Genomic DNA, 23,063 nt, shown 5'->3' on the forward strand with positions numbered 1-23,063 from the left:
ATACAGAACTTTAATATACTTCTGCTTGTAGTCCAAATTGGTACAACTGTTTTGGAAACAGTTTAGCTTTATTTACTAGAGCTGAAGATACATACACACAGTGACTAAGCAATTCTACTCCTAGTTATATACTTTGGAGAATTTTGTGCACATGTGAACCAGGACATATGTTCAAGAATGTTGATAACTGAATCATTCATAGTATACAAAAATTAGAAAAAAAATAAATATCTATCAACAAGAGAATAGAAAAGTAAATTGTGGTATAGCCATACAATAGACTATTATACAGCAGAACTGACTTGTATTCATTATATTTTTAAAAAGACAAAACACAAACAAAAAATACCAGAAGAACTATAGTTTTCTCAATAGCACAATTTTTTTAAAGCTTATTTATTTTGAGGGAGAGTGTGCACAAGTGGGGTATGGGCAGAGAAAGAAAGAGAAAGGAGGGAGGGAATACCAACTAGGCTCTGTGTTAACAGCCCGATGCAGGACTCAATTTCATGAAACGGGGCTCGATCTCACGAACGAGGACCCGATCTCATGAACCGTGAGATTATGCTGTAAGCCAAAATCAAGAGTCAGTATCAGGATACCTGGGTGGCTCAGCTGATTACGCTTCCGACCCTTGACTTCAGCTCACGTCATGATCTCACAGTTTGTGGATTCAAGCCCTGACAGCCTGCTTGAGATTCTCTCTCTCTCCCTGCTGGTACTCGGTCTCTCCCAAAATAAGTAACTTAAAAAAATGTAAAAAGAGTCACTTAAATAAGTAAGCCACCCAGGCACCCCTCAATAGTACAAAATTTTAAAACATCGTATTGTGTGAAGCAAGACACCAAAGAAGATGCTATGATTTAATTTATATAAAATTCAAAAGCTGAAACAATTAAACTACATTAAACTTGGGCATATATCAGAAAATAGAAAAGCTATGAAAAGCAAGGAAATGATTATCATAAGAGTCAGAATAATAGCTATCCTTAGGAAGGAATTATGAGTTGTGATTAAGAAGAGATAAAATACAGGGGTCATCTGGGATATTCTCCTTGACACAGGTTTGATGATACTTCATGTTAAACTATGTTTTACATGATATGTCTTACTATAAAACACACACAGAAAAAAGACTAAAATAAAATGCACCTAAATGTTAACAAAGATTTTTTTTTTTATGTTTATTTATTTTTGAGAGAGACAGGGACAGAGCATGAGCAGGGGAGGAGCAGAGAGGGAGACACAGAATCCAAAGCAGGCCCCAGGCTCCGAGCTGTCAGAACAGAGCCTGTCACTGGGCTTGAACCCACGAGCTGTGAGATCATGACCTGAGCTGAAGTCAGACGCTCAACCGACTGAGCCACCCAGGCGCCCCTGTTAACAAAGATTTTGAGCAATTTTTATAAATGTACTTTCTAAATTTTCTACAATAATATGCACTATTTTTATTCTTTTTTAAAATTTTTTAAATGTTTATTTATTTTTGAGAGATTGAGAGAGGGTGAGTGGAGGAGGAGCAGAGAAAGGGAGGGACACAGAATCCGAAGCAGACTCCAGGCTCTGAGCTGTCAGCATACAGCCCGACGTGGGGCTTGAACTCATAGATGCTCACAGATGGTGAGATCATGACCTGACCTTAGTTGGACGCTTAACTGACTGAGCCACCCAGATGCCCCTGCCCTATTTTTATTCTAAGCAGAAAAAAAAAAACCAAAACCAAAAAACCAAAAACCAACAGCCATCATTTTAAAAGAGCTCACTTCTTGCTTTCTAGGGGTTCACAGTGTCGTACCAGTTTTTGTGCATGAGTTGTCCTTTTCATTAGTGGGATACAGAGTGTGCCTGTTTTGTTATCAATGAAGAATTATCTGAATTACTATGTTGTACACCTGAAACTAATATAACATTGTACATGAACTACACTCAAATAAAAAAAATTAAAATAAAAAAAAGAATTATCCTCCAACATCTTACTTTTAGTGTCCCAGCTTCTCTTAAAGTCTAAGTTTAGAAATTCTAGTATATGATAACATAAGATTTACTGAAGAAATACAAATCCTCCTTACCCCCTATGCCAAACAAACTGCATAATAAAATGATAGTTTTCAACCTATTTTCCTTTGTCTACAAAATGTAAGCTTACTACGGGCATCTTATCAACTTCACAGCAATTTCATACTGCTACCTTTGAATCCTAGTTCATATTAAATGGCGAGGAAGTTTACCCAGAGAGAAGCTATTATCCTCTGCTCGCTCCTTATTCCAAAATATTCAAAGATAAGATTACTGGGGTCCCTGGGTGGCTCAGTCAGTTAAGCGTCTAACTTCAGCTCAGGTCATGATCTTGCGGTTTGTGAGTTCAAGCACCACATCAGGCTCCGTGTTGACAGCTCAGAACCTGGAGCCTGTTTCAGGTTCTGTGTCTCCCTCTCTCTACCCTCCCCCACTCATGTTCTGTCTCTCTGTCTCTCAAAAATAAACATTAAAAGTTTTTTAAAAAAGGTAAGATTACTGAAACAGGCATATAATAAATCAAATGCACTGGGCTATCTAAATCTTAGAAGAATCGTCAACGTAAGATAATCAAATGATTTCTTTAGAATGAACCACAAAAGTAAATAAGGGAGACAAAACCACTTAAAAGATGTTCTTAAGTACATTTAAACTGTTGTGTGTAATTATGGGCTATTGAAAAACCATGAGGCAGATAGATCAGCCTGATATGAAACAAAAAGGTCTGGAATGCTGTTTATGAGCAGAAGCTTGGGGCTGATCATGAGGCCAACAAGAATACTGCAAACAGATTCCAAAAGGAATAAATGCTTTTGTAAATCAAGGAATGTTCCTCATGTGTGTGCCTATTCAAATAGCACCCTTTTCAGCGTTTATCTATATGTAAAGGGCTTTGTTAACAACATCCCCAGATTACAAAGCAATGACAGACATCCAAAATATACAGTTAGGTCCCTTTTCTTCTGCAAACGATCCATATTTTATTCAGCAAAATTAACAAGCATGGTACTATCTTTAAAATAAATTATGGTATCAAACTCTTTATGGATAACACCCATAAAAAAAAAAACAGGGGCCAGCAATCTAAATTAAAAAGCCATCCTGGGGTGCCTGGGTGGCTCAGTCTCTTGATCTTGGCTTGGGTCATGATCTCATAGTTCGTGGGTTCAACCCCTGCATCAGGCTCAATGCTGACAGCGCAAAAAGCCTGCTTGGGATTCTGTGTCTTCATCTCTCTCTGCCCCTCCCCTGTGTGTAAGCATGCTCTCTCTCTCAAAAAAAAAATAAATGAACACTAAAAAAAAAGACATCTTATTCTCCATAAACAAAGGTTGTAGAGGGTGTGATTACTTTTAAGTGTATTTTTAAAGTGTATTTATTTATTTTGAGAGAGAGAGAGAGAGAGAGAGAGCGAGCGCGAGCGCGCAGTAGAGCGGCAGAGGGGCAGGGGGAGAGACAGAATCCCAAAGAGGCTCCACACTGTCAGCACTAAGCCCAACCTGGGGCTTGATCCCATGAATTGTGAGATCGTGACCTGAGCCAAATCAAAAGTCAGAACTCAACTGACTGAGCCACCCAGCACCTCATAGAAGGTATGATTTAAACATGCTTCGTAAGAACGTAAGTGCTGGTTTTACTTAGAATAAAAGGCAAGATAGTCTTGAGTGGTATCTTCTCCTCTGCAGGTCATATACAGATAATCCTTAAGAAAAACTAATAGAATAGAAATGTGAGGTACTACATTTTACATTTTGTCTAACAAAAGATATTCTTAAGTAGGGAACTAGAGGAGAGTCAAATATTGATTACCTAAACCAACAGTGAGGAGCTGGAACTTAAAAAGCTTTGAATAATTTTTATTTTATTTTGTTTTTTAAAAAATTTTAATGTTTATTTATTACTGAGAGACAGAGACAGAGACAGAGTGAGAACATGGGAGGGGCAGAGAGAGAGAGGGAGACACAGAATCCGAAGCATACTCCAGGCTCTGAGCTGTCAGCACAGAGCCCGACATGAGGCTCGAACCCACAAACCATGAGATCATGAACTGAGCGGAAGTCGGACACCCAACCGACTGAGCCACCCAGGCGCCCCAAAAGCTTTGAATAATTTTTAACAGGGAACAAAGAAAACGAGTCTCTGCCTTCCACCTGACTCAACTGTTCAGCTAAGGAAGAAGAAACGTGTGTACCAGGAAAAGCTCTTTGATTTGGAAATACAGCAGCTGGACTGATTTCTGAAATATATGGATTAAATACTGTGTGAATCAATTCATGTACGTACAGAGCTTCTTTAACAAATATACTTTGTTTCCCATTGAATATTTTAGAGAGATATATATACAACATACTCAAAACTAAGCTCATTATTTCAACCCATCCCCCAAAAGGGGCAATTTCCCTTGACTATTAATGTCACTGAAAAATGATTAGTACAAGATACAAAATTGCTGGGAAAAGAAGCCAATGAGTATCTGCAATTAAATATGTTTTTAAACTTGAACTACTTTGTATAAAATACTCTTAAAAATACAATGTACATTTTTCCTGCCTTCTTAAAGTAGACATATTAAAGCAAATTTCTTTTTATATGACTGGGTTTATAATGCTGAATAGCACTTGGTCTACAGTGATACTCTTAGAATCTATTAGGGACTCTTGGACCACTGAGTTTTTCTAAATTATTACATCTGATTTCCAATTTTTCCATCTCATCCTTTTTCTGCTCTTTTTGATGTTGTCAATGTACTTGACTTAATGTTTTTTATAATCTGGACTAACTTGTTATAAAGGAATGTAAAGTATAAGAAAATAGACTAAAAAGATTTTTCTAAAAATTATGTGAGTTTTAATACAAAAATTTTGTAGCATCTTTGCTGCTTAAAGAGACCTCATCATTACAGTCTTGATACAGTTATAGTCCATGAAATTAAGATGTTATCAGAATCCAATGAAATTCTGATTCCCAGTATTCCTTTCCAGCATTTGGTGTGAGAAATTGCTCACCATGTCAAAACAGATCTGCACTTCCAGAGTGTGTAGCCATTGGTGCTTTGCAGGAGGTAAGTGAGGCCTGTTTGGTTGTCCTTTTTTTTGAAGACACCAGCCTGGGTATTATCCATGCCAAATACGTAACAATTATGCCAAAGTAGCACACCACACATGTGGAGAATGTGCTTAAGAATCCACTATGACAGGAAACATTTCATCTAAAAATTTTTTTTAACATTTTATTTTTGAGAGAGACAGAGACAGAGTGCAAGCAGGGGAGGGGCAGAGAGAGAGGGAGTCACAGAATCTGAAGCAGGCTCCAGGCTCCTAGCTGTCAGCACAGAGCCCTACGCGGGGCTTGAACTCACAAACTGTGAGATCATGACCTGAGCCAAAGTCCGATGCCTAACCCACGGAGCCACCCAGGCGCCCCGGAAACATTTCATTTTTAGACAACAACAAAAACCCACTTTTTTCTTTCTTCCTGTTATTGGTAGTTCTGAATGTTAGACATTTTCCCCCCTAAGGTCAAAAGGTACCTACCTTAAAAACAAACAAAACAAAACAAAACAGTACCTACCTAAGTATATAATTGAATGGGGAAAAATAGGGGACAAAAATCAGGTACTGGTAGTTTTTCCATTTTCATTTGTATGTGATTTTTTTTTAAAAAGAGAGAGAGTATGTGTGAGTGGGGAAAAGGGGAGGGAGAGGGAGAAGGAGAGGGGGAGGGGGAGGGGGAGAATCCCAAGTAGGCTCCATGCTCAGTGAAAGCCCAACACAGGACTCAATCCCACAACCCTGGGATCATGATGTGAGACGCTAACCAACTGAGCCATCCAGGCATCCCCGTATGTTAATTTATGTAAGTGAGGGGACAGAAAGCATTGGCACAGTCTAAATGTTTCAGTGAACAAGTTTCAGCAGTTTAACTTTATAACAATTATAAATAAACCTGCATATGTTTCTGGACAACCCTAGCCATTTGGATTTTTTAAAAACAAGTAAATTTCTTACCGATAGAAACTAAGTAGTGTTTGCAGCATTTTTATCATACAGTAGATTCCATCCATTCATTACACTTTTCTGAGTTGTCCTACATACAAGTAAGTACTGTTTTTAATGTTGTCTGTCTTCTGCACTTTTCCTGTAAGTTTGCTATTAAAATGAATTAAACTAGTTTTTAAAAAGTGGTTACACAGGTAACTTTTAAGGTCTTTCAAATTCCAAAATTCTGTGTGAATCTTCTAATCTTTTTCTGAAGGTTTAGCATTCTCTTTGCTTTTATTCTCAAATTTACAAAAGAAAATGCAATATAGCTTTTATATAAAAATATTCATTCATCCAAAATCTGAAATAGGAATTACTAATTTATAGAATAATGAAGATGAAAAAAGTGTTAAAAATTGTTTTAAATATGTTAAAAAACCATGCCAATGGTTAATATTTCAAATAAAAAACTTTCCAGGATATGTCATATGGTCTAAAAATATGAGATCCCTGAAAAACTGCCAGGAAAAATATTTCAATATGTGCATTCATATATGCGTGCAATAAAAGAGGCCTTTGACTAGAAAACTCGTAACTTTTGTTTTTTGTTTCTTTAAAAATCTTTTTCTTTTAAACATATATGCTATACCCTAAATTGTTTTGTTCCCCTAGCTCTAATAAACCCTCTTTTTCCTCCCTATTAGCTTTCTCAATTAAATACTCAGCCAAATGTAAATACTGCTATGTATGCCTGTGTGCAATGGCTGGGCTTATGCAAGCAAGTGCTTCCTGAATGCAGAACAGACAGGGAACCGCTGTCTGCCTTATTGGAGCCTGGGATGTTTCTGTTTACAAATCCTGGAGCCAGGCAGGGGCTACTACTGGAGGCGTGCTGTCTGCTTCCTTGCTACACTCAGCCTTTGTCTGGGTCTGTGTCAAAGAAAGAACAACATTGTTGCATGTGCAGCAAGCAACAAAGGAAATCCTAACTATAACACACTGGTGGTTTTGTTGGCTCCTTAATCTTTTACAACTCTGTGTGGAAAGGCAAATTAGGGATTAGGTTTAAAAAACATTTTTTTAAAGCAAGGTACTTATTCATAAAAACAGAAAAACATTTAAAATCAAAACAATCAATGTGATCAGTTAAATGAACTCCTTAACAAAATAATTCAGATTCCTCAATATCATTTCTGTAATGATGATATACTCTGCAGCTCAATGTTTTGAACAAATATTTTTACAAGGAATAAACAATGTTGATTTATTCTAATATGTTTGGAATGGTAATTATATAGTAATCATAATCAGATTAGTGTTTATGTTTAACGTCTAAAAAAACAAACTAAGAGGAAGCAGATTTCTTGTTTATTTCTTTTCCAAGTTGGTATGTAATACTGAATATTTAAGACTAGTTTAAATTTAACTTGTCTCTTTAATCACTGTGAATAGACCTAGCTTGTAAGAAACAAATACAATAAATAACAACAATAACAAAAACAGTTCATGTTCTGCTGAGTCCAGGCATTTTACGGCTGAATTATAAAAGGAATAATGGAAAACTAAAGGAAAGAAAAAGAGAAACAATCCGAGTTAAACCAAAAAAGGGGGGAGAGAGATTTGACAAGAAAACACAGAAAAGACATTCAATGCCTATCCTTCTTAACTTTTTTTTTAACTTTGTAAGTATTTATGATTCTAATTTCTTTAAAATAGCTGTTTTGTGGTTAGAAGAGACTGAATTTTAGTATTTTATTTCCTTCATTAAAGAATGAATTAAAACTAACAAAATTAATTATATTTCTTAGAATAGTCATTAAATAACAGAAGGATAAAATACCATTTAGGTAAACAGATTAAGAATTTTTAGTAAATACAAGAAAACAGAAGATAAAGATTAATCTCTACACTATGCTACCATAAAAAAGACTCATTAGAGTATAAAGAAAACAACATTTCAAATGCTCTCAAAATATCTTTGATATAATTCTACCAGGCCAAATTGCCTTTTTCTATTGATATTTTATTTTTTAACTTTATACACAGATATGATAAAACAAAAAGGTTGTTACTCCATGCAACAACTTTGGAAAATAATTATTTAATACTTCTTAGAAAACATCAGTAACCTAAATAAGTAAGAATTGTCAATTCAAGCCTAAATTAACATGGAAATGTAACTATTACAATATCTGGTATTTAAAATAAAACAAAAACAAATAAAAAATTAAAATCTCACAATACAGAATGAAACCAAAGAGGTGAATCACTCAGAGATCCCTGCTCAATTCCTAACTGGTCTACAAATGATACTTCTAAATCCAGAATTCATGCTAAAGACTCTTGTTCTCAGAAAATGACCATGAAATAATCCAAGTATAAAAGTGGAAATTTATCTTCCAGTCATTTGCTTATTACTAGAAAACAAAATATGAGTTGCATTGTACATACAACTTCCCCCATTTGATGTTCTTTTAATTATGATAGTAATGTGCTCAATCTTATAAGGAAAGCAAGAAAGACGTGTACAGAAAAATAGCTTTTTGCCTATTAAATTTGTTTTCTAGTTTTTCCCATGTTTTCCTATTTTTAAACCATTTTTATTATGAAACAAATTCCATATACACAATAGTGTTTATAATACAAATGTACAGTCCAGTGAATTAGTATGAAGTATACATGCATGTAGCTATGACAAGAAATAGAATATTTAGGATCATAAAAACCTCCTACTTGCTCCTTCTTGTTCTTAACAGCCTTTCTGCTTCCAGTAACAGGCACTACTCTGACTTTTGTGGTAATCATTTCCTTGCCCTTCTTAATAGTATTACATTCTCTGTATGCTTAGGTTTTGGGTTTTATTATGCCTATTTTTGAATTTTATATAAATGGAATTTTTATGTCTTACTTCTTGTTTTCAATATGTTTTAAAGATTTAACCATGTTGTTGTATGCACATGAAATTAATTCAGGGTTGCTTTTCTATATAACAAATGCAGTTATTTTTCCTTGTAATGAGTCTGTGACTTAAAATGATAATTAGGAGATTATTGTAGCTAATCCCTATTACGCTCATAGAAACATTCCACAAATGTATACATTGGGATTTCAGTTATATTTAATACTTTTAAAGTACCCAATTCTGTTGGCAAGAGAAAAATATTAAACAAAGTAGACAAATGAAAAGCTGCGTATCCTCTTGCTGTTTCTAATGTTTTGGCAGCAGAGGCAATAGCTAGCAGCCAAGAAGGCCAGAGTTATTAAAAGATGCACTAGTGTAGGAACAGAGCAGAAAAAAAAGCTTACAGATAGGGAGATAGGACAGAGGAAAATGTGTCTTTTTAGACAAGGCTTTATGAAATCAGCACTGTTCAGAAGATCATTCTTTTGTTTTTTAAAGTTTATTTATTTATTTTGAGAGAGACAGAGAGAGCATACGTGAGGGAGGGGTTAGAGAGGGAGGGAGAGAGGGAGAATCCCAAGCAGGCTGCACGCAGTCAGTGCAAGCCCAATGCAGGGGTCAAACCCACAAAACCATGAGATGATGACCTGAGCCGAAATCAAGAACTGGACACTTAACCAACAGAGCCACCAGGTGCCCACAGAAGACCATTCTTAATCCACATTTAAAACCACTGAAACCCTTAATTCATCCTTTCCATATTTCTCAGATTGTTCCCTCATCCCTTACCCTCAAAATATCTACAGTATCTTATTTGACAATTCTTTAAAGGGACCTTCTAAACATGCACATCTGGTCTTTCTTAAAAGGATAGTAAAAGGAATAGGGTCTTCATCAGACCATTATTGATATTCTCACCCAAACTGTCCCTGAATATTTGTCCAGTTCCTATTAAACCCCACTCCTTAGATGGTGAGAACAGGGAGGTAAAATGACAAATACCGAGACACTGGTAAGGCCAAAGGGGAGTTAGGGTAATTCTTGCTGGTACTGTATCTTTCTCCAACACAGACACTTCTGTTTTTACCCTTCCTTCTCTTTTATGTCCCTTTCTTTGTCCCTTTACATATTCCTGTCTGCAAACCTACCTTAGAGGCACGCAATGGATGGGGAGCCTGGGTGGCTCGATCAGTTAAACATCTGACTTCGGCTCTGGTCATGATCTCCCAGTTAGTGAGTTCGAGCCCCATGTTGGGCTCTGTGCTGACAGCTCAGAGCCTGGAGCCTGCTTCGGATTCTGTGTCTCCCTCTCTCTCCGTCCCTCCCCTGCTTGCTCTCTCTCTCTCTCTCTCAAAAATAAATAAACATTAAAAAAAATTTTTTTAATGAAAAAAAAAAGCAGCACTGGTGACATTCTGTACAATGTAGGAAGTTCTATTTTTAATCCAAATTTATATAACTTTTCACACAAAAAAGCCTTACTGATCTTATGATGTCTATATGATAAAGATGAGATAAAAGCAATTTAAGTTTAAAATGAACTCTCTTAGTATTTCATCAAATTGCAAAACAAACCACAGTAAGCTTTTTAAATGATTGTTCTGTAGCTCTAATCCTTTGATAGATCCAACACTTCAAAAGTTATCAACTAAAAACACTGACTTAACAAAAAAGAAAATGTATTGATCCTCAATAACCGACAGGCTATATTAAACAATGTAGAAAATTACATAACTAAGACATTTGCATTAAAAGCTAGCAGAGTGAAAAATAATTTTTATTTATATCATTTGCAGTACATTTTGGATGTCCATTCTAATATACAACAATTTTTGTTTTAAAAGGAGTGAGCACTTTTTAACATACAAAACAGAGTTAATACTAAATATGTGGTAGGGTCCCCTCACTAAGGAAAAAAAAAAAAAAAACCCTCAAGGTAACCTGGCTATGTGCGTACGTGACAACATCCCTCAGGACTTTATAACATGAGACCACTTAATCAGACTGCATGTTTGTGTGTGTTACCATATATGGGAGACAAAAAAGTAAAAAGAAAAAAAAATAAATCTACTCCATGTGGTGTTCGGGGCTCAGTTCTCTGGGTATGAACCCAACTGAGCAGTGCCGGCACAAATAAAGTTGTTTCCTGGAAAGAAAAGCCTTGGTGTCACGACTCTCTGTGTGAGAATCCTGCTACAAATAAATAGGTGCTAAAAGAAATTTGCCTTTTAAATTTTGAAAGTAACTCTTTTTTCATTGTGTTTGTACTCCTTGTGATCAAGTAATCCACTATGAGAATAACTTATTCTGAGTAGATGTTACTCCTTGATACTGAGGCCAGACAGAGAAGACCTCAAGTGACACTGCAGCCACATGACTACGATGGGAGGACAATAGCCTTTAGTGAGTCTTAGACCAGGGACTTTAAAATCCTTCAAGATTTAGGGGCGCCTGGGTGGCTCAGTTGGTTAGGCATCTGACTCTTGATTGCAGCTCAGGTCATGATCTCACAGTTCATGAGATTAACAGTTCAGAAGATCGAACCCCCAGGTTGTCAGGCTCTGTGCTGATAGCATGGAGCCTGCTTGCGATTCTCTCTCTCTTCTCTCTGTCCACCCCCAACCTCTCTCTCTCTAGAAATATTTAAAAATAAATAAATAGATAGATAGATAGATAAATAAATAAATAAAATCCTTCAAGATTTGGAACAGTCTTGCACAACTAAGCTATTATCCAAAATGCAAAATAGCAGCCCTACTAAAAAATATCCTTGGCCATGCAAACTTGAAAATGTTAATTATTATTGAATCTACAGGGAAACATCAGATAACAATTGTAATAGCCTTAATTTTTTTTCTCTATATACAGAAATTTTCATATGAAAATTCATATGAAAAATTTCAGAGGAAAAAGCAGTAATAAAAAAAGGAAGTGTGGTCACTGCTGTCAAAAACTTGGAAGTGAAAAGAAAATAATAATTTAACATTGAGGGGCAAGAATAGAAGCTGACAAAAGTCAAAACACTTTTTATTTAAAAAGTATTACCTTTTATTGCATGCTCCATCACATGCAATAAACATACATTATGTTCAGAGGTCTTAATACATAACTATGAATATTTAACTACATATGTATTAATTATCTATTGTTACATAACAAACTGCCCCAACACATACTGACTTAATATACATCTATTATCTCAGTTTCTGTGTGTCTCAGGAATCCACACACTGCTTAACTGTACTCTGCTTCAGGATCTTTCACAAGGCTGCAGTCAAGGTTTAGGTCAGTACCAAAGTTATTTCAGTGTTTAAGTGGGCAAGTATCTGAGCTCACTCAGTGGTTGTTGGTAGGATTCAGTTCCTTGCAGGTTGCTGGACTTTGGGCTTCAGTTCCTCTCTGGCTGTTGGCAGAAAGTAGACCTCAATTCTTTGACAAGCAGCCCTCTTCATCAGAGCAAGATACCAGCAAGATAGAACTCACAGTCTTTTAAAATCTAATTATAAAAGTGATATCCTATCACCGTTGTCATATTCTTTTTGTTAGAATCAAGTTACTCAGTCCTGCCTACATTCAGGGAGACAGGATTATACAGAGGTGGGAATACCAGGAGGCAAGGATCGCTGGGAGCCACGTCAGAAGCTGCCTACCACAATATACTGGTATCCTCCACTTTTTGAAAGTTTGAATTACATCACTTTGCTTCATAAAAGACACAGTACCTGTTTTCACTAGCCAAATTAAATCTGGAGAGGATTTTTTTAAATAAAAAACGTCAAAGAGTGAAAATAGCATTCAGCATTTGCTGTTACAAGAACAGTACACAACCTGAGCAGTGAGAGTGGTTCCACCAAAAGCTCTTTCCCCCGGAAATACGCTCAGCATCTCAGCATCAAGCTGCCATAGCTGTGAACTGTGTTTGTGAGCATTTGTTCTTTATCTTGATTTATTCTGTGTATCCATTAGCAAGATGTGTCCTAAGATACTAGGAAAGCCTAAGAGATGTTATTTTTTGGGGTCTTGGAATGCTCAAAAAATTTCAACTTTGAGCAAAGTTTCATAGGAACATACTACTTTCACAAAGTGGGAAAAACGGTATATATATATTTGTTTCTCATTATTTATGGTAGTTATGTTATACAAAGTCATTGCACACACTGAATTAGCATATACTGAACCAATGCGCTTATAGGAAACACAGGGTTAGGGTCCTGTCAGCCTCTGGTCAAAACATATTCACCAATCCCATCAATACATAACCTTCTCTTATATGTGCTTCTATTTAAAGATGCTTTCTTTAATATACTGTATATTGTTGATTCATTAACATTGAACTCACAGCCAACAGCACTATAGCTCATGCCCAAAAGAAGCTTACCTAACACATTTATTTTCTCTGTAAGGTACATCACAACCTTCTTGTGCTTAGAAACACTAGGGCAGCACTTCAGCCCTACACTTGGGGGCCATTTTAGACTGAAAAATCACCAACAAAAATGCAAAAAAGTCCATTAAATAGGCTGAAAAGGACACTTGTTTCCAGTATGAAAGCTGAAGCAAGAAGGCAAGAACATGTCCATGATCAACCTCAGCTGGGAACAGGCATGTCAGGCAAGTTTTTGTTATTATGTGCATGTCTGTGAATGACCAAGAAAGCGCCATGAGTATGGATTTTGGAGTTACAAATAAATTTTTAGCAAGTAAGAGAAGTCATAAACATGGAATCCAAGAATAATGAAGACTATTTTATTCATTGCTAAAAACCTTGAAAAGTATATACCTCAGAAAAATAAAGCAGAATAATTCATTGTTTCAGAGATAACTCCTTATAGCTCTTTTTTTAGTGGAGGCTGGAGTTAATGAAAGATGAGAAAATATTATCTTTGTTCTGTTTCTCAACTGAGAAAGACATAGGAACCTGAATACATTTCACAAGAAACTCAAAAAACAATCCTTTCTTCAAATAAAAAAAGGTCACAGAATATAGGCTCTCATATAATAAATAAAAATGAGCAAAAAAATGTCCTTAATGGTAAAAGGAAAATTAAACGAGGAATGATGTTTGTAACAGCTGGTTTTTAGAAAGACTTAAGGACAGTTCTCTCCTAATCATAACTATTACTTATTAAATGTTTAGTATATGGTAGGCACTTTATATGCACTACCTCATTTGTTCTATACAACAATCATATAAAATAGGTAGTATAACTTTGTATATGAGGTACCTGATATAGAAAGAGGCTAAGTAACCTGTTTAAAGATATGTTTAGCAAGTAGAACAGCAAGGTTTTTAACCCATGCACTGAGACTGAGAGCCAAAGCTCTTAATCATTATGCTATATACCTCCCAAAGAATCAAGTGAATATTTCTGAAACAATGCACTTCCCCCCCCCACCCCCCGCTTAGATGATCTTGTTTTTTTTAGCAGCTGATTAGGCTAACTTATTTTATACTATAGCTAGAACATAATGTACTTTTTTTACAGAGACAATTTGAGAAGAGCTTATAACACTATTTGAGTTGTCAATGCATTTCCAACCAAAACTGTATCTGTTCAACTACTATTAAATATTATTTATCAAAAAGACAAGAAATAACGAGTGTTGGTGAGGATGTGGGAACGGAAACCCTTGTGCACTGCTGGTGGGAAGGTAAATTGGTGTGACCAACTATGGAAAAAACTGTGGAGGTTCCTCAACAGTTTTAAAATAGAACTACAACATGATCCAGCAATTTCAATTTGGGTATTTGAAGAAAACAAAAACAGTAACTCAAAAAGATGTATGCACCCCTATGTTCACTGCAGCATTATTTACAATAGCCAAGATTTGGAAAAAACCTACGTGTCCCATCAATGGGTGAGTGTGTGTGTGAGTGTGTGTGTATGTGCACATGTGTGCGTGCATAGGAATATTATTCAGCTATAAAATAGAAAGAAATCTTGCTATTTACAACATGGATAGATCCTGAGGGCATTATGCTATATGAAATAAGTCAGACAGAGACTACCATATAATCTCGCTTACACGTGGAATGCAAAACAAAACAAAACCCAAGCTCATAGATACAGAGAACAGATTGGTGGTTGTCAGAGGAAAGGAGTGGGTGAAAGCGGTGAAGAGGGTCAAAAGGAACAAACTTCCAGTTATAAAATAAAAAAGGCATGGGGATGAGAAAAAATGAAATATGGCCTTTTGTAGCAACATGGATGGAACTGGAGAGTGTGATGCTAAGTGAAATAAGCCATACAGAGAAAGACAGATACCATATGGTTTCACTCTTATGTGGATCCTGAGAAACATAACAGAAACCCATGGGGGAGGGGAAGGAAAAAAAAAAAAAAAAAAGAGGTTAGAGTGGGAGAGAGCCAAAGCATTAGAGACTGTTAAAAACTGAGAACAAACTGAGGGTTGATGGGGGGTGGGAGGGAGGGCAGGGTGGGTGATGGGTATTGAGGAGGGCACCTTTTGGGATGAGCACTGGGTGTTGTATGGAAACCAATTTGACAGTAAATTTCATATATTAAAAAATAAAATAAAAAAAAAAAAAAAAAAAAAAAAAAAAGGCATGGGGATAAAATGTACAGCATGGAAACTGTAGTTAATAATGCTGCACTGAAGAGAGTACATATTAAAAGTTCTCATTATGAGAACAAAAAATTTTATAATTACACACAATGAGAGATGTTAACTAGACTTACTGTAATCATTTTGCAATACATACAAATAGTAACTCATTATATTGAACACCTGAAACCAATAGAATGTTACATGCCAATTGTATTTTAACTTAAAAAAAACAACAACATACTACTATAAAGCCAGTTGCTATTCAAATCAAGCCTAGTTTCATCTTGGTTTTGAATGTTTTTGAAGTATTTTCATGTTTTTGTGACTCTACTTCTTATGTTATGTTGGAAGAGGAAACCACTAAATATTTATTAAATGGATAATCAGTTTTTCTACATGAACATATACAGAAAATTGTCAGTGATCAGAGAGATACTACAAGGAAATGAGAAACAGTTAAGGCAGGTAGGAACACACATGAATTGGAAATAAAAGGCAAGAAAAATTACATATGTTAAAATAAACACACGGAAATTATATCTTGCTTCTACATCCAAATTTGTCTAGTATTTCAGAAGACATTTATTTTTAAATACCAGTTAATTCCATCATACAGGCTTGGGGCTTAGATTTTACAGACCAAATGTTTCCACTGAGTTTGTCAGTAAAGCCAGATTAGTCACAAGTTTTGCCTTGCTCATCAGGACAATCAAGTAATAAAAATTTTGAAAACACCAACACGGAGGATTACTTTTTGTTTTGTTTTGTTTTGTTTTGTTTTGTTTTGCGAGAGAGAGAGAATAGGGACAAAATATGGGTATGGATTAGGAGTGAGATTCAATAGAGCAGAGCTAGCAAAACTTTAGAATGAAAACTGACCAACACCACATAATATGTGAAAAAATCTTGTGGAGCACCTGGGTGGCTCAGTGGGTTAAGCACCCTACTTTGGGCCAGATCACGATCTCATAGGCAGTGAGTTCGAGCCCCTCAATGGGCTCTGTGCTGACAGCTCAGATCCTGGGACCTGCCTCAGATCCTGTGTCTCCCTTCTCTTCTGCCCCTCCCCTGCTCACCCTCTTGCTTCTGTCTCTCTCTCAAAAAATAAACATTAAAAAAGAAAGAAAGAAAGAGAAAGAAAGAAAGAAAGAAAGAAAGAAAGAAAGAAAGAAAGAAAATCTTGTTACTATTGCATTAAAAAACTAATATTTTCTGAAAGATACATACTTTACTTCTCTTGCATCACCCTTTCTCCACTCATTTTTTTTAAGTTTATTTATTTTTGAGAGAGAGAGAGAGAGAGTGTGCATGCTAGTGGAGAAGGGGCAGAGAGAGAGAGAGAATCCCAAGCAGGCCCCACACTGTCAGCACAGAGCCCGATGCAGAGCTCAAACTCACAAACCATGAGATCATGACCTACGCCAAAATCAAGAATTGGATGCTTTATAAACTGAGACACCCAGGCGCCCCTCAACTAATATTTTTATTATTTATTTATTTTATTTAAAAAATTTTAAGGTTTATTTCATTTATTTTGAGAGACAGAAAGAGAGAGAGAGCAAGCACAGGAGGGGCAGAGAGAGAAGGAGAGAGAATCCCAAGCAGGCTCTGCACTGTCAGCACGGAGCCAGATGTGGGGCTCGAACTCATGAACCATGAGATCATGACCTGAGCCAAAATCAAGAATAGATCGCTTAACCAATTGAGCCACCCAAGCACCCCACTAATATTTTAGTAAGTATAAAAAAGAACAACATATTTTGTTTTGTCTCTTGCTAAAATGCTTCATGAAGTACTAAGCAAAGACTTCTAGCCATCCTTATTTCCCTTTCGTCTATTTAATCACTTTAATGCTGTCATAGAAGCAGTAAAAACTGAAAAATCGTTATAAATTCACAACAGCTAAAAACCTATCTGTGGCTCTATGCCATATGTCAGCTTCTTCAAATGTAGGTTTTCTTTTCTATTTTCTAGCTTGGTGTGAGATAAAGACATTTGCTGCCAGACACTGAAGTTAAAATACTTAATCTGAACCACACAGCATAAATTAGAATGTGACTTCTTAAACCTTTATTCAATCTTTGTTTCTCATCAATTTGATATAACCATCAACTTAATGAATGATTTAAATAAAAGAAAATAAAAGTATTCTATATCTTTATACTGACTTTCATCGGAGAACTTTGAACATCAAATACAACAACTTAAGTCTACTTAATTTTTTAGAAAATGACAAGTTTTTGTCTGCTTTTCTACTAACTTAATTACTTTGTTTACTTTGTAGTTAGGGAGGTTAATTACACTGATTCCAGAAAACTTATCAAGAAGCTGTTCTAAAATAAGTGTTCAAACCTTACAGTAATTATACACTTTTTTCAAACTCTGGGAATTTACAAACACATAAGCATGAATTAAGGGGATAAGAAAGTAAAATACTATAAATATACATTAATTTACTTAAAGACTGATTTTCTTTTTAAACAAAATGAATACTACAAAGTCTCTTATGGTTTGAAGAGACTCAGAATAATACAGTTCACTTTCCTGAAGTGTCAGACTTCTGGATTTAGGTGGTACATGGACATGTAATAATGAAAGTTAGCTTCCTTTCTTCTAATTATAAAAGAAGAAAACCTCAACTTGGTGACAATGTATCTCTATTACCTCTCAAACATTTGCTATTCTCTTTTAACACAGAGAAAGTAAGCTTCAAGTTTCAGACCATTTGGCAAACAACAACATCCAGCTACCTAGTATATATAATATGGTTTAGTTTTCTTATTTTATTTTTAGATAAATAATTAAAGTTACCTTTACTTATGACATTGGCTTTCCATTTACAGTAGTAACGGAAAGTTTCCCTTTAGAGGACATACAATTTTTAATGAGATCATTTGAAGAAAAATAGTAAATAATAAAGTAATATGTCATGTGAATATAGAAAACATGTTATGATACTCAGTGGTACAGAGATATGGTGAAAAAATCATGAAGAGTCCTTAAATTTTAAGAAATGTAACCAAGTATTTTCAAAATGATCTTATCTCTCTTCCTTCCAAATGAATGAGCAAACAAATATAAACTGCCCCCCCCCCGTTTGAGTGTAAGAGTAATGATTAATAACAACTGATTATGAAGAGTAACAGTTAAAAACACTAGAAAGTAATGGTCAATAACAAATATTCTGGAGTCAAAACACCTAGGTTTGAATCTTGGCTCTTCCACTTACTAGCTGTGTGACTTGGTAAATTACATATCTGTGTTCTCAACTTAAAGTAAGAATGTAACAGTAACCATTTCATATGTTTCTGTAAAGGTTAATTGTAAAAGTTTAATGCATAGACAACACTTAGAACAACATCTGACACATAATAAATATTTCAAAGTATTATTTAGCTAGTTTTGATTTCACTATGTGCTAAATGCGTGAATTTCTTTTATATTTTTATTGTAAAGAGACTGCTCAGTCTAGTAAGTCTATAATCCTGATAAAGTCAATTAAAATTTCACTACCACATGTATCCCATCTGGAACAACATTTTATAAGAATCTTAAGTTTACTGCAAGTATCTTATGATGCAAAACTCATTAAATAATTAATTTGTGCCCTATCTCATTGTCTCCAAAAAAATATATAGGGCAGTTTTATATGGCTACATAAAATCTTTCATCTGTAAAAAAAAAAAAAAAAAAAAAAATTAAGAACTAAAGGTTAAGTGGAATAACTTTTCTCCACTCCCCTAACTCCACATCAAAGTAATCTTGAAATGATTATAAGACTCTGTGGCTCAGCAAAATTACAGATATTCACTTATGGCCATGGGTTAGTCTGTCATATTTTCCCTGACAACTCCTGCCCCACCTTAAAGATTTCCTGCTCTCATATGCTTTAGTTTCTATCACTAAGTACCTTATGGTCTTCAGCTTCAACTGAGGTTGGTACAAAAAACAAGCTTTTTCTAAGGAAAGAGAGCTAGAGCTATATTTTGTTATTCTCAGTCACCCATATATTTATTTCTTCACTGCCACCAGGTCTAACCCTACTCAGTGTATGAGGTATAGCAGTAAGAGGGCAAGTAAACATGGTTCTGGATATTGTGTAAATGCATACTTGATGAGAAAGATATAATTCCAGTAACAGCAATGAATAGTTTGATGTCAGGAAGTAAACTGTTCAGCTGAAAACAATCGAGAGAGAAATGAATAAGCTAAACAGAGAACATTAAGTACCTTCTGTTGTTCCCTAGAACATAACCTTTTAAAAAGCCGTAACTTACTTGTGCATCATTTTCTTTACCAGTATTAAAATATGCCACAATTGCACGTTTTGAGTAAGGGTCTCTGAATATAAGATCATGTAACAGCATCTATTTAGGAAAAATTTTTTATATTCCTGAATTATTTTAAAAATTAAAATCTGGTGTTTCATTTTTGGGATGGCAAAGAAGAACAGGAAAAAGTAGGGCTTTTTTGTACTTTACCATGATGAATCTAAAATAAGGGAGTTAATAATTGTTTTTTGTCTGCACTTGGTATCTCATGAACTATTTGTCCTTTTTGAAAGTAGCAACCAGCTTTCATAAATAACTGTCCATTAGTGAGTGAATCCACTGAATTCACTATTGCCAGATTACAAATAATAACAAATCCTATTCCTTTCAAGCATTTGAAAATATTTCTGAACTTATACATTAGCATATCTCCCTTTGTTTATTAAATTATTATTTAACAAACATTTACTGCACTTCTACTACTACATACCTAACACTGCATGAGTCACTATGGAGACAAAGGGGCATTAATAAAAAGTCCTTATCACCAAAGACTTTAGAATCTCATAGAAGAATATTGTATGAAAGGGTAAGTTAGTACTCCCCTTAACAAAGATGTAAGAGGCCCTCAGGCCTGACAATACACATATGGTTTAAGGCATTGCCATGTACTTTGTGGCACCAAACTATCGTCTTTATGATTTCACTTATGTGTGTAATCTAAAAAACAAACCAAATGAATAAACAAGCAAAAAAAGATTCAGTCCTACAAATACAGAGAACAAAGTGATGGGTACCAGAACAAAGGGAGTAAGGAAATGGGCAAAATGGGTGAAGGAGAGAAAGAGATACAGGTTTCCAATTATGGAATGACTAAGTCATGGGAATAAAAGGTACAGCATAAGGAATAGAGTCAATGATATTGTAATAACGTTGTATGGCAACAGATGGTAGTTACACTTGCGGTGAACATTAAACAGAGATATTGAATTGCTATGTCGTACACCTAAAACAAACATAACATTATGTGTCAACTATAATAAAATGTTTAAAAAAATGAATCTAGTAAAAGAGACAAAGGGACAATTACAAAATATGTGAAAATTTAGGTATGATGCCTGTAACTTCTGCGTAAAAGGTTCAGAAAAAAAATAGTGATATCCATATGTATATAGAGAAAGGGAAAATAATAAGGCAAATATACCAGTATGTTTAATAACTGGTGAATCTGTGGATAAAAGGTATATGGAAGTTTTTATAAGTTTGAAATAACTTCAAATATAAAGTTTAAAACATTTTTTTTTGTTTGGGCCCCAAATAGTAACATCTGAAATTTACTGTCAATACAATAATAGGCAAAAAGTTTAAAAAAAAAAAAAAAAAGATAAGCTGTAAATCAAATCTGCTAAAGACAACCATTTCAATGAATGACCATTCAACCTGAGTAGCAGGCATCGTTACTCAATAGGACAAAGGGTTTTTTTTAATTATTATTATCTAATGTTTAATATTTACTTTTGAGGAAGAAAGCATGAGCAGGGGAGGGGCAGAGAGAGAGGGGGAGAGAAGATCTGAAGTGGGCTCTGCACTGATAGCAGAGAACCGATGGGAGTCTCCAACTCACAAACCATGAGATCATGACGTGAGCCAAAGTTGGACACTCAACTGACTGAGCCACCCAGGCTCCCCCAAAAGGGTTTACTTTTGACTGAACTACCTAAATATTAAGGAGACATCTTCAAAGAATTTATAGATGTGACAGCACTATGAAATTTAAAAATATTATGCAAATGCAAAGCTTTAATAGCCATCACAAAAATGTCATGTGAGGTATGGAGATACTTTTTCAGTGTAAGTTTTATTTTAACACCTTGATTAATGTACAATTTGGCGCTATAAAATGAGCATTGAACTTTTAATGAAAGCTATTAAGGGTGTTTCCTTAGAAAGGGCCAAGGTTCAAAAGAAAAATTTTTTTAATGTTACAAATGCATGTTAAATTACTACTTAAAATGTAGCTCCTGTCATCCCTATGGTATCAAGACAAACTGAGAAGGGATGAAATGACTAGATTTCCAATGATTCTAAATCATTTTTCTCAAAATTAATTAGTTTCATTATTGAGAAAGAATATTACAAATGAACAACAAATATAGGAAATTAAAACAGTAAAAAGAGGGGTGCCTGGGTGGCTCAGTCAGTTGGGCATCTGACTTCAGCTCAGGTCATGATCTCACAGTCTGTGAGTTCAAGCCCCATGTCAGGCTCTGCGCTGACAGCTCAGAGCGTGGAGCCTGCTTCAGATTCTGTCTCCGGCTCTCTCTGCCCCTCCCCCACTCTGTCTCTCCCTCTCTCTCTCCCTCAAAAAAAAAATAAAAACATAAAAAAAAAATGCATGTGAACCTCATTGATAAAAACAATCCAAATCATTTTTCAAAATGATCTCAGCAAAGTTTTATTTAACAATACTAGTGCTGATAAAGATATGATGAAATATGCATTCTAGTATATCACTGATGGAAGAACGTGAACTGTTTCCACCAATGGAAAAGCATTCTGACAATAAACGAAGAATTTTAATACTGATGCCACTGGATATAGAAATTATAAACTCTGGGGGGGTGCCTGGGTGGCTCAGTCAGTTGAGCGTCTGACTTTGGCTCAGGTCATGATCTCACAGTCCCTGAGTTACAGCCCCACATCGCACTCTGCTGACAGCTCAGAGCCTGGAGCCTGCTTTGGATTGTGTCTCCCTCTCTCTCTGCCCCTTCTCTGCTCATACTCTCTCTCTCTCAAAATTAAATAAACATTAAAAAAAATTTTAATAAAAAAATTGTAATTCTGGTAACTGTAATTTAATATAATATTACATATACAAGGATGCCTATTGTAATAAAAAACCAGAAACCGTCTAAATGTCCAAAACCAGGGGAATCCATAAGGAAAATATCTATTTGATGAAATATTATACAGCTATTAAAACTGATGACTATGAAACATACACAATAACCTAGGAAATACTAGTCTACTAAACAAAAAACAGGATCTAAAATGCATTTTTTCTTATTCTTTTTTCTTTTTCTTTTTTAAGTAGACTACCCCCAACATGGGGCTCTAACTCCTGACCCCAAGACAAAGAGTCACATCCTCCACCAACTGAGTCAACCAGGCACCCCTAAAATGTGTTTTTTATCACTAATACAACTATACAAAGATTAAAGAGAAACACTAGAAAACAAACATTCAAAATATTAACAATGGTTATATTTGGATATAGGTAATTTCTCTCCTTATCAATTATCTCATTTTTCTAATTTAACAAGC

General features: G+C 35.2%; 1 protein-coding gene and 1 non-coding gene across 2 annotated transcripts in view; one reads left to right on the plus strand and one right to left on the minus strand.

The window, feature by feature from the left end:
* Positions 1–23,063, minus strand: part of BMPR2 (bone morphogenetic protein receptor type 2) — a 201,778-nt gene that overhangs the window by 58,459 nt on the left and 120,256 nt on the right. The window lies entirely within an intron of this gene.
* LOC132674116 (U6atac minor spliceosomal RNA) lies at positions 20,314–20,437 on the plus strand. Its single transcript, XR_009608426.1, has one exon. It is a non-coding gene; the product is annotated as a U6atac minor spliceosomal RNA (small nuclear RNA).

This window comes from Panthera onca, chromosome C1 (assembly GCF_046562875.1).
Source record: "Panthera onca isolate mPanOnc1 chromosome C1, mPanOnc1 haplotype 2, whole genome shotgun sequence".
Taxonomy (NCBI): domain Eukaryota; kingdom Metazoa; phylum Chordata; class Mammalia; order Carnivora; family Felidae; genus Panthera; species Panthera onca.